This window comes from Gallinula chloropus, assembly GCF_964237585.1.
Source record: "Gallinula chloropus genome assembly, contig: HAP1_SCAFFOLD_126, whole genome shotgun sequence".
NCBI lineage: Eukaryota > Metazoa > Chordata > Aves > Gruiformes > Rallidae > Gallinula > Gallinula chloropus.
Window position 1 is genome coordinate 279,282 of NW_028168130.1, and position 22,078 is coordinate 301,359.

Sequence of the window (22,078 nt, forward strand, 5' to 3'; positions counted from 1 at the left end):
CATTCTGTGACGTCACAATACATTCTGAGACGTCACAATGCATTCTGTGACGTCACAATCCAGTCTGACACCCCACAATCCATTCTGTGACGTCACAATGCATTCTGTGACGTCACAATACATTCTGTGACGTCACAATCCAAAGTGTGACGTCACAATCCATTCTGAAACCCCACAATCCATTCTGTGACGTCACAATACATTCTGTGACGTCACAACTTAAAGTGTGACGTCACAATCCATTCTGACACCCCACAATGCATTCTGTGATGTCATAATCCCTTCTGTGACGTCACAATCCATTGTATGACGTCACAATGCATTCTGTGACGTCACAATCCAGTCTGACACCCAACAATGCATTCTGTGACGTCACAATACATTCTCTGACGTCACAATCCAAAGTGTGACATCACAAACCCCTCGCGTCACAATACATTCGATGATGTCACAATCCCTTCTGTGACATCACAATCCATTCTGTGACGTCGCAATGCATTCTGTGAGGTCACAATCCAAAGTGTGACGTAACAATCCATTCTGACACCCCACAATCCATTCTGTGACGTCACAATGCATTCTGTGACGTCACAATCCAAAGTGTGACGTCACAATCCCCTCGCATCACAATCCATTATGTGATGTCACAATGCATTCTGTGACGTCACAATCCCTTCTGTGACGTCACAATGCATTCTGTGACGTCACAATCCAGTCTAACACCCCACAATCCATTCTGTGACGTCACAATGCCTTCTGTGACGTCACAATCCAAAGTGTGACGTCACAATCCGCTCGCGTCACAATGCATTCTGTGACGTCACAATCCATTCTGTGACGTCACAATGCATTCTGTGACGTCACAGTACATTCTGTGACGTCACAACCCAAAGTGTGACGTCACAATACATTCTGTGACGTCACAATGCATTCTGTGACGTCACAATCCAAAGTGTGACGTCACAATCCATTCTGACAACCCACAATCCATTCTGTGATGTCATAATCCCTTCTGTGACGTCACAATCCATTCTATGACGTCACAATGCATTCTGTGACGTCACAATCCAGCCTGACACCCCACAATCCATTCTGTGACGTCACAATGCATTCTGTGACGTCACAATCCAAAGTGTGACGTCACAATCCCCTCGCGTCACAATCCATCCGATGATGTCACAATCCCTTCTGTGACGTCACAATCCATTCTGTGACGTCACAATACATTCTGTGACGTCACAATGCATTCTGTGACGTCACAATCCAAAGTGTGACGTCACAATATATTCTGTGACGTCACAATCCATTCTGACACACCACAATGCATTCTGTGACGTCACAATGCATTCTGTGACGTCACAATCCAAAGTGTGACGTCAGAATCCATTCTGACACCCTCCAATACATTCTGTGAAGTCACAATACATTCTGTGACGTCACAATCCAAAGTGTGACGTCACAATCCATTCTTACACCCCCAAACCATTCTGTGACGTCACAATCAATTCTGTGACGTCACATTCCATTCTGTGACGTCACAATCCAAAGTGTGACGTCACCATCCACTCGCGTCACAATCCATTCTGTGATGTCATAATCCCTTCTGTGACGTCACAATCCATTCTATGACGTCACAATGCATTCTGTGACGTCACAATCCAGTCTGACACCCCACAATCCATTCTGTGACGTCACAATGCATTCTGTGAGGTCACAATCCAAAGTGTGACGTCACAATCCCCTCGCGTCACAATCCATTCTGTGACGTCACAATCCCTTCTGTGACGTCACAATCCAAAGTGTGACGTCACAACCCCCTCGCGTCACAATCCATTCGATGATGTCACAATCCCTTCTGTGACGTCACAATCCATTCTGTGACGTCACAATCCAGTCTGACACCCCACAATACATTCTGTGACGTCACAATGCGTTCTGTGACGTCACAATCCAAAGTGTGACGTCACAATCCCAAGTGTGACGTCAGAATCCATTCTGACACCCCACAATCCATTCTGTGACGTCACAATGCATTCTGTGACGTCACAATCCAAAGTGTGATGTCACAACCCCCTCGCGTCACAATCCATTCGATGATGTCACAATCACTTCTGTGACATCACTATCCCTTCTGTGACATCACAATGCATTCTGTGACGTCACAATCCAGTCTGACACCCCACAATCCATTCTGTGACGTCACAATGCATTCTGTGATGTCACAATGCAAAGTATGACGTCACAATCCCCTCGCGTCACAATTCATTCTGTGACGTCACAATACATTCTGAGACGTCACAATGCATTCTGTGACGTCACAATCCATTCTGACACCCCACAATCCATTCTGTGACGTCACAATGCATTCTGTGAGGTCACAATCCAAAGTGTGACGTCACAATCCCCTCGCGTCAAAATCCCTTCTGTGACGTCACAATCCATTCTGTGACGTCACAATCCATGCTATGACGTCACAATGGATTCTGTGACGTCACAATCCAGTCTGACACCCCACAATCCATTCTGTGACGTCACAATCCAAAGTGTGACGTCACAATCCAAAGTGTGACGTCACAATCCATTGTGTGACGTCACAATCCAAAGTGTGACGTCACAATCCAAAGTGTGACGTCAGAATCCATTCTGACACACCACAATCCATTCTGTGACGTCACAATGCATTCTGTGACATCACAACCCAAAGTGTGACGTCACAATCCATTCTGACACCCCACAATCCATTCTGTGATGTCATAATCCCTTCTGTGACGTCACAATCCATTCTATGACGTCACAATGCATTCTGTGACGTCACAATCCCTTCTGTGACGTCACAATCCAAAGTGTGACGTCACAACCCCCTCGCGTCACAATCCATTCGATGATGTCACAATCCCTTCTGTGACGTCACAATCCATTCTGTGACGTCACAATCCAGTCTGACACACCACAATACATTCTGTGACGTCACAATGCCTTCTGTGACGTCACAATCCAAAGTGTGACGTCACAATCCCAAGTGTGACGTCAGAATCCATTCTGACACCCCACAATCCATTCTGTGACGTCACAATGCATTCTGTGACGTCACAATCCAAAGTGTGACGTCACACTCCCCTCGCATCACAATCCATTCTGTGATGTCACAATGCATTCTGTGACGTCACAATCCCTTCTGTGACGTCACAATGCATTCTGTGACGTCACAATCCAGTCTGACACCCCACAATCCATTCTGTGACGTCACAATGCATTCTGTGAGGTCACAATCCAAAGTGTGACATCACAATCCCCTCGCGTCACAATCCATTCTGTGACGTCACAATCCATTCTGTGACGTCACAATGCATTCTGTGACGTCACAATGGATTCTGTGACGTCACAATCCAGTCTGACACCCCACAATCCATTCTGTGACGTCACAATGCATTCTGTGACGTCACAATCCAAAGTGTGATGTCACAATCCATTCTGACACCCCACAATCCGTTCTGTGACGTCACAATGCATTCTGTGACGTCACAATCCAAAGTGTGATGTCACAATCCAGTCTTACACCCCACAATCCATTCTGTGACGTCACAATGCATTCTGTGACGTCACAATCCAAAGTGTGATGTCACAACCCCCTCGCGTCACAATCCATTCGATGATGTCACAATCCCTTCTGTGACATCCCAATCCCTTCTGTGACATCACAATGCATTCTGTGACGTCACAATCCAGTCTGACACCCCACAATCCATTCTGTGACGTCACAATGCATTCTGTGATGTCACAATGCAAAGAATGACGTCACAATCCCCTCGCGTCACAATTCATTCTGTGACGTCACAATACATTCTGAGACGTCACAATGCATTCTGTGACGTCACAATCCATTCTGACACCCCACAATCCATTCTGTGACGTCACAATGCATTCTGTGACGTCACAATCCAAAGTGTGACGTCACAATCCCCTCGCGTCAAAATCCCTTCTGTGACGTCACAATCCATTCTGTGACGTCACAATCCATGCTATGACGTCACAATGGATTCTGTGACGTCACAATCCAGTCTGACACCCCACAATCCATTCTGTGACGTCACAATGCATTCTTTGACGTCACAATCCAAAGTGTGATGTCACAACCCCCTCGCGTCACAATCCATTCGATGATGTCACAATCCCTTCTGTGACATGACAATCCATTCTGTGACATCACAATGGATTCTGTGACGTCACAATCCATTCTGACACACCACAATCCATTCTGTGACGTCACAATGCATTCTGTGACGTCACAATCCAAAGTGTGACGTCACAATCCATTGTGTGACGTCACAATCCATTCTGTGACGCCACAATCCATTCTGTGACGTCACAATCTAAAGTGTGACGTCACAACCCAAAGTGTGACGTCACAATCCATTCTGACACACCACAATCCATTCTGTGATGTCATAATCCCTTCTGTGACGTCACAATCCATTCTATGACGTCACAATGCATTCTGTGACGTCACAATCCATTCTGTGACGTCACAATCCAAAGTGTGACGTCACAATCCCCTCGCATCAGAATCCATTCTGTGACGTCACAATCCCTTCTGTGACGTCACAATCCAAAGTGTGACGTCACAACCCCCTCGCGTCACAATCCATTCTGTGACGTCGCAATGCATTCTGTGAGTTCACAATCCAAAGTGTGACGTCACAATCCAGTCTGACACCCCACAATACATTCTGTGACGTCACAATGCCTTCTGTGACGTCACAATCCAAAGTGTGACGTCACAATCCCAAGTGTGACGTCAGAATCCATTCTGACACCCCACAATCCATTCTGTGACGTCACAATGCATTCTGTGACGTCACAATCCCTTCTGTGACGTCACAATGCATTCTGTGACGTCACAATCCAGTCTAACACCCCACAATCCATTCTGTGACGTCACAATGCATTCTGTGAGATCACAATCCAAAGTGTGACGTCACAATCTGCTCGCGTCACAATCCATTCTGTGACGTCACAATCCATTCTGTGACGTCACAATGCATTCTGTGACGTCACAATACATTCTGTGACGTCACAATCCAAAGTGTGACGTCACAATCCATTCTGTGATGTCACAATGCATTCTGTGAGGTCACAATCCAAAGTGTGACGTCACAATCCATTCTGACACCCCACAATCCGTTCTGTGACGTCACAATGCATTCTGTGACGTCACAATCCAAAGTGTGACGTCACAATTCCCTCGCGTCATAATCCATTCTGTGACGTCACAATACATTCTGAGACGTCACAATGCATTCTGTGACGTCACAATCCATTCTGACACCCCACAATCCATTCTGTGACGTCACAATGCATTCTGTGAGGTCACAATCCAAAGTGTGACGTCACAATCCATTCTGACACCCCACAATACATTCTGTGAAGTCACAATGCATTCTGTGACGTCACAATCCAAAGTGTGACATCACAACCCCCTCGCGTCACAATCCATTCGATGATGTCACAATCCCTTCTGTGACATCACAATCCCTTCTGTGACATCACAATGCATTCTGTGACGTCACAATCCAGTCTGACACCCCACAATCCATTCTGTGACGTCACAATGCATTCTGTGATGTCACAATGCAAAGTATGACGTCACAATCCCCTCGCGTCACAATTCATTCTGTGACGTCACAATACATTCTGAGACGTCACAATGCATTCTGTGACGTCACAATCCATTCTGACACCCCACAATCCATTCTGTGACGTCACAATGCATTCTGTGACGTCACAATCCAAAGTGTGACGTCACAATCCCCTCGCGTCAAAATCCCTTCTGTGACGTCACAATCCATTCTGTGATGTCACAATCCAAAGTGTGACGTCACAATCCCCTCGCGTCACAATCCATTCTGTGACGTCACAATCCCTTCTGTGACATCACAATCCAAAGTGTGACGTCACAACCCCCTCGCGTCACAATCCATTCGATGACGTCACAATCCCTTCTGTGACGTCACAATACATTCTGTGACGTCACAATCCAGTCTGACACCCCACAATCCATTCTGTGACGTCACAATGCATTCTGTGACGTCACAATCCAAAGTGTGATGTCACAACCCCCTCGCGTCACAATCCATTCGATGATGTCACAATCCCTTCTGTGACATCACAATCCATTCTGTGACATCACAATACATTCTGTGACGTCACAATCCAGTCTGACACCCCACAATCCATTCTGTGACGTCACAATGCATTCTGTGATGTCACAATGCAAAGTGTGACGTCACAATCCCCTCGCGTCACAATCCATTCTGTGACGTCACAATACATTCTGAGACGTCACAATGCATTCTGTGACGTCACAATCCAGTCTGACACCCCACAATCCATTCTGTGACGTCACAATGCATTCTGTGACGTCACAATACATTCTGTGACGTCACAATCCAAAGTGTGACGTCACAATCCATTCTGAAACCCCACAATCCATTCTGTGACGTCACAATACATTCTGTGACGTCACAACTTAAAGTGTGACGTCACAATCCATTCTGACACCCCACAATGCATTCTGTGATGTCATAATCCCTTCTGTGACGTCACAATCCATTCTATGACGTCACAATGCATTCTGTGACGTCACAATCCAGTCTGACACCCAACAATGCATTCTGTGACGTCACAATGCATTCTGTGATGTCACAATGCAAAGTATGACGTCACAATCCCCTCGCGTCACAATGCATTCTGTGACGTCACAATACATTCTGTGACGTCACAATCCATGCTATGACGTCACAATGGATTCTGTGACGTCACAATGCGTTCTGTGACGTCACAATCCAATCTGTGACGTCACAATGCATTCTGTGACGTCACAATCCAAAGTGTGATGTCACAACCCCCTCGCGTCACAATCCATTCGATGATGTCACAATCCCTTCTGTGACATCACAATCCCTTCTGTGACATCACAATGCATTCTGTGACGTCACAATCCAGTCTGACACCCCACAATCCATTCTGTGACGTCACAATGCATTCTGTGATGTCACAATGCAAAGTATGACGTCACAATCCCCTCGCGTCACAATCCATTCTGTGACGTCACAATACATTCTGAGACGTCACAATGCATTCTGTGACGTCACAATCCAGTCTGACACCCCACAATCCATTCTGTGACGTCACAATGCATTCTGTGACGTCACAATACATTCTGTGATGTCACAATCCAAAGTGTGACGTCACAATCCATTCTGAAACCCCACAATCCATTCTGTGACGTCACAATACATTCTGTGACGTCACAACTTAAAGTGTGACGTCACAATCCATTCTGACACCCCACAATGCATTCTGTGATGTCATAATCCCTTCTGTGACGTCACAATCCATTGTATGACGTCACAATGCATTCTGTGACGTCACAATCCAGTCTGACACCCAACAATGCATTCTGTGACGTCACAATACATTCTCTGACGTCACAATCCAAAGTGTGACATCACAAACCCCTCGCGTCACAATACATTCGATGATGTCACAATCCCTTCTGTGACATCACAATCCATTCTGTGACGTCGCAATGCATTCTGTGAGGTCACAATCCAAAGTGTGACGTAACAATCCATTCTGACACCCCACAATCCATTCTGTGACGTCACAATGCATTCTGTGACGTCACAATCCAAAGTGTGACGTCACAATCCCCTCGCATCACAATCCATTATGTGATGTCACAATGCATTCTGTGACGTCACAATCCCTTCTGTGACGTCACAATGCATTCTGTGACGTCACAATCCAGTCTAACACCCCACAATCCATTCTGTGACGTCACAATGCCTTCTGTGACGTCACAATCCAAAGTGTGACGTCACAATCCGCTCGCGTCACAATGCATTATGTGACGTCACAATCCATTCTGTGACGTCACAATGCATTCTGTGACGTCACAGTACATTCTGTGACGTCACAACCCAAAGTGTGACGTCACAATACATTCTGTGACGTCACAATGCATTCTGTGACGTCACAATCCAAAGTGTGACGTCACAATCCATTCTGACAACCCACAATCCATTCTGTGATGTCATAATCCCTTCTGTGACGTCACAATCCATTCTATGACGTCACAATGCATTCTGTGACGTCACAATCCAGCCTGACACCCCACAATCCATTCTGTGACGTCACAATGCATTCTGTGACGTCACAATCCAAAGTGTGACGTCACAATCCCCTCGCGTCACAATCCATCCGATGATGTCACAATCCCTTCTGTGACGTCACAATCCATTCTGTGACGTCACAATACATTCTGTGACGTCACAATGCATTCTGTGACGTCGCAATCCAAAGTGTGACGTCACAATATATTCTGTGACGTCACAATCCATTCTGACAGACCACAATGCATTCTGTGACGTCACAATGCATTCTGTGACGTCACAATCCAAAGTGTGACGTCACAATCCATTCTGACACCCCACAATCCATTCTGTGAAGTCACAATACATTCTGTGAAGTCACAATCCAAAGTGTGACGTCACAATCCATTCTTACACCCCCAATCCATTCTGTGACGTCACAATCAATTCTGTGACGTCACATTCCATTCTGTGACGTCACAATCCAAAGTGTGACGTCACAATCCACTCGCGTCACAATCCATTCTGTGATGTCATAATCCCTTCTGTGATGGCACAATCCATTCTATGTCTTCACAATGCATTCTGTGACGTCACAATCCAGTCTGACACCCCACAATCCATTCTGTGACGTCACAATGCATTCTGTGAGGTCACAATCCAAAGTGTGACGTCACAATCCCCTCACGTCACAATCCATTCTGTGACGTCACAATGCATTCTGTGAGGTCACAATCCAAAGTGTGACGTCACAATCCCCTCGCGTCACAATCCATTCTGTGACGTCACAATCCCTTCTGTGATGTCACAATCCAAAGTGTGACGTCACAACCCCCTCACGTCACAATCCATTCGATGATGTCACAATCCCTTCTGTGACGTCACAATACATTCTGTGACGTCACAATCCAGTCTGACACCCCACAATACATTCTGTGACGTCACAATGCCTTCTGTGACGTCACAATCCAAAGTGTGACGTCACAATCCCAAGTGTGACGTCAGAATCCATTCTGACACCCCACAATACATTCTGTGAAGTCACAATGCATTCTGTGACGTCACAATCCAAAGTGTGACGTCACAATCCATTCTGACAACCCACAATCCATTCTGTGATGTCATAATCCCTTCTGTGACGTCACAATCCATAGTGTGACGTCACAATCCCAAGTGTGACGTCAGAATCCATTCTGACACCCCACAATACATTCTGTGAAGTCACAATGCATTCTGTGACGTCACAATCCAAAGTGTGACGTCACAATCCATTCTGACACCCCACAATCCATTCTGTGACGTCACAATGCATTCTGTGAGGTCACAATCCAAAGTGTGACGTCACAATCCATTCTGACACCCCACAATCCATTCTGTGACGTCACAATGCATTCTGTGACGTCACAATCCAAAGTGTGAAGTCACAATGCATTCTGTGACGTCACAATGCATTCTGTGACGTCACAATGCATTCTGTGACGTCACAATCCAAAGTGTGACGTCACAATCCCCTCGCATCAGAATCCATTCTGTGAAGTCACAATGCATTCTGTGACGTCACAATCCCTTCTGTGACGTCACAATGCATTCTGTGACGTCACAATCCAGTCTGACACCCCACAATCCATTCTGTGACGTCACAATGCATTCTGTGAGGTCACAATCCAAAGTGTGACGTCACAATCCGCTCGCGTCACAATGCATTCTGTGACGTCACAATCCCTTCTGTGACGTCACAATGCATTCTGTGACGTCACAATCCAGTCTGACACCCCACAATCCATTCTGTGACGTCACAATGCATTCTGTGAGGTCACAATCCAAAGTGTGAAGTCACAATCCATTCTGTGACGTCACAATCCATTCTGTGACATCACAATCCATTCTGTGACGTCACAATGCATTCTGTGACGTCACAATCCAGTCTGACACCCCACAATCCATTCTGTGACGTCACAATGCATTCTGTGACGTCACAATCCAAAGTGTGACGTCACAATCCCCGCGCGTCAAAATCCATTCTGTGACGTCACAATTCATTCTGTGACGTCACAATCCATGCTATGACGTCACAATCCAAAGTGTGACGTCACAATCCCCTCACGTCACAATCCATTCTGTGACGTCAAAATTCATTCTGTGACGTCACAATCCATTCTGTGACGTCACAATCCAAAGTGTGACGGCACAATCCCCTCGCATCACAATCAATTCTGTGACGTCACAATCCCTTCTGTGACGTCACAATCCAAAGTGTGACGTCACAACCCCCTCGCGTCACAATCCATTCGATGATGTCACAATCCCTTCTGTGACGTCACAATCCATTCTGTGACGTCACAATCCAGTCTGACACCCCACAATATATTCTGTGACGTCACAATGCCTTCTGTGACGTCACAATCCAAAGTGTGACGTCACAATCCCAAGTGTGACGTCAGAATCCATTCTGACACCCCACAATACATTCTGTGAAGTCACAATGCATTCTGTGACGTCACAATCCAAAGTGTGACGTCACAATCCAGTCTGACACCCCACAATCCATTCTGTGACGTCACAATGCGTTCTGTGACGTCACAATCCAAAGTGTGACATCACAACCCCCTCGCGTCACAATCCATTCGATGATGTCACAATCCCTTCTGTGACATCACAATCCCTTCTGTGACATCACAATGCATTCTGTGACGTCACAATCCAGTCTGACACCCCACAATCCATTCTGTGACGTCACAATGCATTCTGTGATGTCACAATGCAAAGTATGACGTCACAATCCCCTCGCGTCACAATTCATTCTGTGACGTCACAATACATTCTGAGACGTCACAATGCATTCTGTGACGTCACAATCCATTCTGACACCCCACAATCCATTCTGTGATGTCACAATGCATTCTGTGACGTCACAATCCAAAGTGTGACGTCACAATCCCCTCGCGTCAAAATCCCTTCTGTGACGTCACAATATATTCTGTGACGTCACAATCCAAAGTGTGACGTCACAATCCCCTCGCGTCACAATCCATTCTGTGACGTCACAATGCATTCTGTGACGTCACAATCCAAAGTGTGATGTCACAACCCCCTCGCGTCACAATCCATTCGATGATGTCACAATCCCTTCTGTGACATCACAATCCCTTCTGTGACATCACAATACATTCTGTGACGTCACAATCCATTCTGACACCCCACAATCCATTCTGTGACGTCACAATGCATTCTGTGATGTCACAATGCAAAGTATGACGTCACAATCCCCTCGCGTCACAATCCATTCTGTGACGTCACAATACATTCTGTGACGTCACAATCCATGCTATGACGTCACAATGCCTTCTGTGACGTCACAATCCAAAGTGTGACGTCACAATCCCAAGTGTGACGTCAGAATCCATTCTGACACCCCACAATACATTCTGTGAAGTCACAATGCATTCTGTGACGTCACAATCCAAAGTGTGACGTCACAATCCAGTCTGACACGCCACAATCCATTCTGTGACGTCACAATGCGTTCTGTGACGTCACAATCCAAAGTGTGACATCACAACCCCCTCGCGTCACAATCCATTCGATGATGTCACAATCCCTTCTGTGACATCACAATCCCTTCTGTGACATCACAATGCATTCTGTGACGTCACAATCCAGTCTGACACCCCACAATCCATTCTGTGACGTCACAATGCATTCTGTGATGTCACAATGCAAAGTATGACGTCACAATCCCCTCGCGTCACAATTCATTCTGTGACGTCACAATACATTCTGAGACGTCACAATGCATTCTGTGACGTCACAATCCATTCTGACACCCCACAATCCATTCTGTGACGTCACAATGCATTCTGTGACGTCACAATCCAAAGTGTGACGTCACAATCCCCTCGCGTCAAAATCCCTTCTGTGACGTCACAATATATTCTGTGACGTCACAATCCAAAGTGTGACGTCACAATCCCCTCGCGTCACAATCCATTCTGTGACGTCACAATGCATTCTGTGACGTCACAATCCAAAGTGTGATGTCACAAACCCCTCGCGTCACAATCCATTCGATGATGTCACAATCCCTTCTGTGACATCACAATCCATTCTGTGACATCACAATGGATTCTGTGACGTCACAATCCAGTCTGACACCCCACAATCCATTCTGTGACGTCACAATGCATTCTGTGACGTCACAATCCAAAGTGTGACGTCACAACCCCCTCGCGTCACAATCCATTCGATGATGTCACAATCCCTTCTGTGACTTCACAATACATTCTGTGACGTCACAATCCAGTCTGACACCCCACAATACATTCTGTGACGTCACAATGCCTTCTGTGACGTCACAATCCAAAGTGTGACGTCAGAATCCATTCTGACACCCCACAATACATTCTTTGAAGTCACAATGCATTCTGTGACGTCACAATCCAAAGTGTGACGTCACAATCCATTCTGACAACCCACAATCCATTCTGTGATGTCATAATCCCTTCTGTGACGTCACAATCCATAGTGTGACGTCACAATCCCAAGTGTGACGTCAGAATCCATTCTGACACCCCACAATACATTCTGTGAAGTCACAATGCATTCTGTGACGTCACAATCCAAAGTGTGACGTCACAATCCATTCTGACACCCCACAATCCATTCTGTGACGTCACAATGCATTCTGTGAGGTCACAATCCAAAGTGTGACGTCACAATCCATTCTGACACCCCACAATCCATTCTGTGACGTCACAATGCATTCTGTGACGTCACAATCCAAAGTGTGAAGTCACAATGCATTCTGTGACGTCACAATGCATTCTGTGACGTCACAATGCATTCTGTGACGTCACAATCCAAAGTGTGACGTCACAATCCCCTCGCATCAGAATCCATTCTGTGAAGTCACAATGCATTCTGTGACGTCACAATCCCTTCTGTGACGTCACAATGCATTCTGTGACGTCACAATCCAGTCTGACACCCCACAATCCATTCTGTGACGTCACAATGCATTCTGTGAGGTCACAATCCAAAGTGTGACGTCACAATCCGCTCGCGTCACAATGCATTCTGTGACGTCACAATCCCTTCTGTGACGTCACAATGCATTCTGTGACGTCACAATCCAGTCTGACACCCCACAATCCATTCTGTGACGTCACAATGCATTCTGTGAGGTCACAATCCAAAGTGTGAAGTCACAATCCATTCTGTGACGTCACAATCCATTCTGTGACATCACAATCCATTCTGTGACGTCACAATGCATTCTGTGACGTCACAATCCAGTCTGACACCCCACAATCCATTCTGTGACGTCACAATGCATTCTGTGACGTCACAATCCAAAGTGTGACGTCACAATCCCCGCGCGTCAAAATCCATTCTGTGACGTCACAATTCATTCTGTGACGTCACAATCCATGCTATGACGTCACAATCCAAAGTGTGACGTCACAATCCCCTCACGTCACAATCCATTCTGTGACGTCAAAATTCATTCTGTGACGTCACAATCCATTCTGTGACGTCACAATCCAAAGTGTGACGTCACAACCCCCTCGCGTCACAATCCATTCGATGATGTCACAATCCCTTCTGTGACGTCACAATCCATTCTGTGACGTCACAATCCAGTCTGACACCCCACAATATATTCTGTGACGTCACAATGCCTTCTGTGACGTCACAATCCAAAGTGTGACGTCACAATCCCAAGTGTGACGTCAGAATCCATTCTGACACCCCACAATACATTCTGTGAAGTCACAATGCATTCTGTGACGTCACAATCCAAAGTGTGACGTCACAATCCAGTCTGACACCCCACAATCCATTCTGTGACGTCACAATGCGTTCTGTGACGTCACAATCCAAAGTGTGACATCACAACCCCCTCGCGTCACAATCCATTCGATGATGTCACAATCCCTTCTGTGACATCACAATCCCTTCTGTGACATCACAATGCATTCTGTGACGTCACAATCCAGTCTGACACCCCACAATCCATTCTGTGACGTCACAATGCATTCTGTGATGTCACAATGCAAAGTATGACGTCACAATCCCCTCGCGTCACAATTCATTCTGTGACGTCACAATACATTCTGAGACGTCACAATGCATTCTGTGACGTCACAATCCATTCTGACACCCCACAATCCATTCTGTGATGTCACAATGCATTCTGTGACGTCACAATCCAAAGTGTGACGTCACAATCCCCTCGCGTCAAAATCCCTTCTGTGACGTCACAATATATTCTGTGACGTCACAATCCAAAGTGTGACGTCACAATCCCCTCGCGTCACAATCCATTCTGTGACGTCACAATGCATTCTGTGACGTCACAATCCAAAGTGTGATGTCACAACCCCCTCGCGTCACAATCCATTCGATGATGTCACAATCCCTTCTGTGACATCACAATCCCTTCTGTGACATCACAATACATTCTGTGACGTCACAATCCATTCTGACACCCCACAATCCATTCTGTGACGTCACAATGCATTCTGTGATGTCACAATGCAAAGTATGACGTCACAATCCCCTCGCGTCACAATCCATTCTGTGACGTCACAATACATTCTGTGACGTCACAATCCATGCTATGACGTCACAATGCCTTCTGTGACGTCACAATCCAAAGTGTGACGTCACAATCCCAAGTGTGACGTCAGAATCCATTCTGACACCCCACAATACATTCTGTGAAGTCACAATGCATTCTGTGACGTCACAATCCAAAGTGTGACGTCACAATCCAGTCTGACACGCCACAATCCATTCTGTGACGTCACAATGCGTTCTGTGACGTCACAATCCAAATTGTGACATCACAACCCCCTCGCGTCACAATCCATTCGATGATGTCACAATCCCTTCTGTGACATCACAATCCCTTCTGTGACATCACAATGCATTCTGTGACGTCACAATCCAGTCTGACACCCCACAATCCATTCTGTGACGTCACAATGCATTCTGTGATGTCACAATGCAAAGTATGACGTCACAATCCCCTCGCGTCACAATTCATTCTGTGACGTCACAATACATTCTGAGACGTCACAATGCATTCTGTGACGTCACAATCCATTCTGACACCCCACAATCCATTCTGTGACGTCACAATGCATTCTGTGACGTCACAATCCAAAGTGTGACGTCACAATCCCCTCGCGTCAAAATCCCTTCTGTGACGTCACAATATATTCTGTGACGTCACAATCCAAAGTGTGACGTCACAATCCCCTCGCGTCACAATCCATTCTGTGACGTCACAATGCATTCTGTGACGTCACAATCCAAAGTGTGATGTCACAAACCCCTCGCGTCACAATCCATTCGATGATGTCACAATCCCTTCTGTGACATCACAATCCATTCTGTGACATCACAATGGATTCTGTGACGTCACAATCCAGTCTGACACCCCACAATCCATTCTGTGACGTCACAATGCATTCTGTGACGTCACAATCCAAAGTGTGACGTCACAACCCCCTCGCGTCACAATCCATTCGATGATGTCACAATCCCTTCTGTGACTTCACAATACATTCTGTGACGTCACAATCCAGTCTGACACCCCACAATACATTCTGTGACGTCACAATGCCTTCTGTGACGTCACAATCCAAAGTGTGACGTCACAATCCCAAGTGTGACGTCAGAATCCATTCTGACACCCCCCAATACATTCTGTGAAGTCACAATGCATTCTGTGACGTCACAATCCAAAGTGTGACGTCACAATCCATTCTGACACCCCACAATCCATTCTGTGAGGTCACAATCCAAAGTGTGACGTCACAATCCATTCTGACAACCCACAATACATTCTGTGACGTCACAATGCATTCTGTGAGGTCACAATCCAAAGTGTGACGTCACAATCCATTCTGACACCCCACAATCCATTCTGTGACGTCACAATGCATTCTGTGACGTCACAATCCAAAGTGTGACGTCACAATCCCCTCGCGTCAAAATCCCTTCTGTGACGTCACAATATATTCTGTGACGTCACAATCCATGCTATGACGTCACAATGGATTCTGTGACGTCACAATCCAGTCTGACACCCCACAATCCATTCTGTGACGTCACAATGCATTCTGTGACATCACAATCCAAAGTGTGACGTCACAATCCCCTCGCGTCACAATCCATTCTGTGATGTCACAATCCCTTCTGTGACATCACAATCCCTTCTGTGATATCACAATGCATTCTGTGACGTCACAATCCAGTCTGACACCCCACAATCCATTCTGTGATGTCACAATGCATTCTGTGATGTCACAATGCAAAGTATGACGTCACAATCCCCTCGCGTCACAATTCATTCTGTGACGTCACAATACATTCTGAGACGTCACAATGCATTCTGTGACGTCACAATCCATTCTGACACCCCACAATCCATTCTGTGACGTCACAATGCATTCTGTGACGTCACAATCCAAAGTGTGACGTCACAATCCCCTCGCGTCAAAATCCCTTATGTGACGTCACAATGCATTCTGTGACGTCACAATCCATGCTATGACGTCACAATGGATTCTGTGACGTCACAACCCAGTCTGACACCCCACAATCCATTCTGTGACGTCACAATGCATTCTGTGACGTCACAATCCAAAGTGTGATGTCACAACCCCCTCGCGTCACAATCCATTCGATGATGTCACAATCCCTTCTGTGACATCACAATCCATTCTGTGACATCACAATACATTCTGTGACGTCACAAACCCAAAGTGTGACGTCACAATCCATTCTGACACCCCACAATCCAATCTGTGATGTCATAATCCCTTCTGTGACGTCACAATCCATTCTATGACGTCACAATGCATTCTGTGACGTCTCAATCCAGTCTGACACCCAACAATGCATTCTGTGACGTCACAATACATTCTCTGACGTCACAATCCAAAGTGTGACATCACAAACCCCTCGCGTCACAATACATTCGATGATGTCACAATCCCTTCTGTGACATCACAATACATTCTGTGACGTCACAATGCATTCTGTGAGGTCACAATCCAAAGTGTGACGTAACAATCCATTCTGACACCCCACAATCCATTCTGTGACGTCACAATGCATTCTGTGACGTCACAATCCAAAGTGTGACGTCACAATCCCCTCGCATCAGAATCCATTCTGTGATGTCACAATGCATTCTGTGACGTCACAATCCCTTCTGTGACGTCACAATGCATTCTGTGACGTCACAATCCAGTCTGACACCCCACAATCCATTCTGTGACGTCAGAATGCATTCTGTGAGGTCACAATCCAAAGTGTGACGTCACAATCTGCTCGCGTCACAATCCATTCTGTGACGTCACAATCCATTCTGTGACGTCACAATGCATTCTGTGACGTCACAATACATTCTGTGACGTCACAATCCAAAGTGTGACGTCACAATCCATTCTGTGACGTCACAATGCATTCTGTGACGTCACACTTTGTATTGTGACGTCACAATGCATTCTGTGACGTCACAATCCATTGTGATACACCACAATGCATTCTTTGACGTCACAATGCATTCTGTGACGTCACAATACAAAGTGTGACGTCACAATCCATTCTTACACAACCAATCCATTCTGTGACGTCACAATGCATTCTGTGATGTCACAATCCTAAGTGTGACGTCACAATCCATTCTGACAACCCACAATCCATTCTGTGATGTCATAATCCCTTCTGTGACGTCACAATCCATTCTATGACGTCACAATGCATTCTGAGACGTCACAATCCAGCCTGACACCCCACAATCCATTCTGTGACGTCACAATGCATTCTGTGACGTCACAATCCAAAGTGTGACGTCACAATCCCCTCGCGTCACAATCCATCCGATGATGTCACAATCCCTTCTGTGACGTCACAATCCATTCTGTGACGTCACAATGCATTCTGTGACGTCACAATACATTCTGTGACGTCACAATGCATTCTGTGACGTCGCAATCCAAAGTATGAAGTCACAATATATTCTGTGACGTCACAATCCATTCTGACAGACCACAATCCATTCTGTGACGTCACAATGCATTCTGTGACGTCACAATCCAAAGTGTGACGTCACAATCCCCTCGCGTCAAAATCCCTTATGTGACGTCACAATGCATTCTGTGACGTCACAATCCATGCTATGACGTCACAATGGATTCTGTGACGTCACAATCCAGTCTGACACCCCACAATCCATTCTGTGACGTCACAATGCATTCTGTGACGTCACAATCCAAAGTGTGATGTCACAACCCCCTCGCGTCACAATCCATTCGATGATGTCACAATCCCTTCTGTGACATCACAATCCATTCTGTGACATCACAATACATTCTGTGACGTCACAAACCCAAAGTGTGACGTCACAATCCATTCTGACACCCCACAATCCAATCTGTGATGTCATAATCCCTTCTGTGACGTCACAATCCATTCTATGACGTCACAATGCATTCTGTGACGTCACAATCCAGTCTGACACCCAACAATGCATTCTGTGACGTCACAATACATTCTCTGACGTCACAATCCAAAGTGTGACATCACAAACCCCTCGCGTCACAATACATTCGATGATGTCACAATCCCTTCTGTGACATCACAATACATTCTGTGACGTCACAATGCATTCTGTGAGGTCACAATCCAAAGTGTGACGTAACAATCCATTCTGACACCCCACAATCCATTCTGTGACGTCACAATGCATTCTGTGACGTCACAATCCAAAGTGTGACGTCACAATCCCCTCGCATCAGAATCCATTCTGTGATGTCACAATGCATTCTGTGACGTCACAATCCCTTCTGTGACGTCACAATGCATTCTGTGACGTCACAATCCAGTCTGACACCCCACAATCCATTCTGTGACGTCAGAATGCATTCTGTGAGGTCACAATCCAAAGTGTGACGTCACAATCTGCTCGCGTCACAATCCATTCTGTGACGTCACAATCCATTCTGTGACGTCACAATGCATTCTGTGACGTCACAATACATTCTGTGACGTCACAATCCAAAGTGTGACGTCACAATCCATTCTGTGACGTCACAATGCATTCTGTGACGTCACACTTTGTATTGTGACGTCACAATGCATTCTGTGACGTCACAATCCATTGTGATACACCACAATGCATTCTTTGACGTCACAATGCATTCTGTGACGTCACAATACAAAGTGTGACGTCACAATCCATTCTTACACAACCAATCCATTCTGTGACGTCACAATGCATTCTGTGATGTCACAATCCTAAGTGTGACGTCACAATCCATTCTGACAACCCACAATCCATTCTGTGATGTCATAATCCCTTCTGTGACGTCACAATCCATTCTATGACGTCACAATGCATTCTGAGACGTCACAATCCAGCCTGACACCCCACAATCCATTCTGTGACGTCACAATGCATTCTGTGACGTCACAATCCAAAGTGTGACGTCACAATCCCCTCGCGTCACAATCCATCCGATGATGTCACAATCCCTTCTGTGACGTCACAATCCATTCTGTGACGTCACAATGCATTCTGTGACGTCACAATACATTCTGTGACGTCACAATGCATTCTGTGACGTCGCAATCCAAAGTATGAAGTCACAATATATTCTGTGACGTCACAATCCATTCTGACAGACCACAATGCATTCTGTGACGTCACAATGCATTCTGTGACGTCGCAATCCAGTCTGACACCCCACAATCCATTCTGTGACGTCACAATGCATTCTGTGAGGTCACAATCCAAAGTGTGACGTCACAATCCCCTCACGTCACAATCCATTCTGTGACGTCACAATGCATTCTGTGAGGTCACAATCCAAAGTGTGACGTCACAATCCCCTCGCGTCACAATCCATTCTGTGACGTCACAATCCCTTCTGTGATGTCACAATCCAAAGTGTGACGTCACAACCCCCTCACGTCACAATCCATTCGATGATGTCACAATCCCTTCTGTGACGTCACAATACATTCTGTGACGTCACAATCCAGTCTGAAACCCCCCAATACATTCTGTGACGTCACAATGCCTTCTGTGACGTCACAATCCAAAGTGTGACGTCACAATACCAAGTGTGACGTCAGAATCCATTCTGACACCCCACAATACATTCTGTGAAGTCACAATGCATTCTGTGACGTCACAATCCATTCTGTGACGTCACAATCCATTCTGACAACCCACAATCCATTCTGTGATGTCATAATCCCTTCTGTGACGTCACAATCCATAGTGTGACGTCACAATCCCAAGTGTGACGTCAGAATCCATTCTGACACCCCACAATCCATTCTGTGACGTCACAATGCATTCTGTGAGGTCACAATCCAAAGTGTGACGTCACAATCCATTCTGACACCCCACAATCCATTCTGTGACGTCACAATGCATTCTGTGACGTCACAATCCAAAGTGTGAAGTCACAATGCATTCTGTGACGTCACAATGCATTCTGTGACGTCACAATCCAAAGTGTGACGTCACAATCCCCTCGCATCAGAATCCATTCTGTGAAGTCACAATGCATTCTGTGACGTCACAATCCCTTCTGTGACGTCACAATGCATTCTGTGACGTCACAATCCAGTCTGACACCCCACAATCCATTCTGTGACGTCACAATCCAAAGTGTGATGTCACAATACAAAGTGTGACATCAAAATCCCTTCATGTCACAATACCTTTTATGAAGTCACAATACATTCTGTGACGTCTCAATGTATCCTGTGATGTCACAACCCAGTCTGTGATGTCAAAATACATTCTGTGACGTCACAATGCATTCTGTGAGGTCACAATCCAAAGTGTGAAGTCACAATACATTCTGTGACGTCACAATCCATTCTGTGACGTCACAATCCATGCTATGACGTCACAATCCAAAGTGTGACGTCACAATCCCCTCACGTCACAATCCATTCTGTGACGTCAGAATTCATTCTGTGACGTCACAATCCATTCTGTGACGTCACAATCCAAAGTGTGACGGCACAATCCCCTCGCATCACAATCCATTCTGTGACGTCACAATCCCTTCTGTGACGTCACAATCCAAAGTGTGACGTCACAACCCCCTCGCGTCACAATCCATTCGATGATGTCACAATCCCTTCTGTGACGTCACAATCCATTCTGTGACGTCACAATCCAGTCTGACACCCCACAATACATTCTGTGACGTCACAATGCCTTCTGTGACGTCACAATCCCAAGTGTGACGTCAGAATCCATTCTGACACCCCACAATACATTCTGTGAAGTCACAATGCATTCTGTGACGTCACAATCCAAAGTGTGACGTCACAATCCAGTCTGACACCCCACAATCCATTCTGTGACGTCACAATGCGTTCTGTGACGTCACAATCCAAAGTGTGACATCACAACCCCCACGCGTCACAATCCATTCGATGATGTCACAATCCCTTCTGTGACATCACAATCCCTTCTGTGACATCACAATGCATTCTGTGACGTCACAATCCAGTCTGACACCCCACAATCCATTCTGTGACGTCACAATGCATTCTGTGATGTCACAATGCAAAGTATGACGTCACAATCCCCTCGCGTCACAATTCATTCTGTGACGTCACAATACATTCTGAGACGTCACAATGCATTCTGTGACGTCACAATCCATTCTGACACCCCACAATCCATTCTGTGACGTCACAATGCATTCTGTGACGTCACAATCCAAAGTGTGACGTCACAACCCCCTCGCGTCACAATCCATTCGATGATGTCACAATCCCTTCTGTGACTACACAATACATTCTGTGACGTCACAATCCAGTCTGACACCCCACAATACATTCTGTGACGTCACAATGCGTTCTGTGACGTCACAATC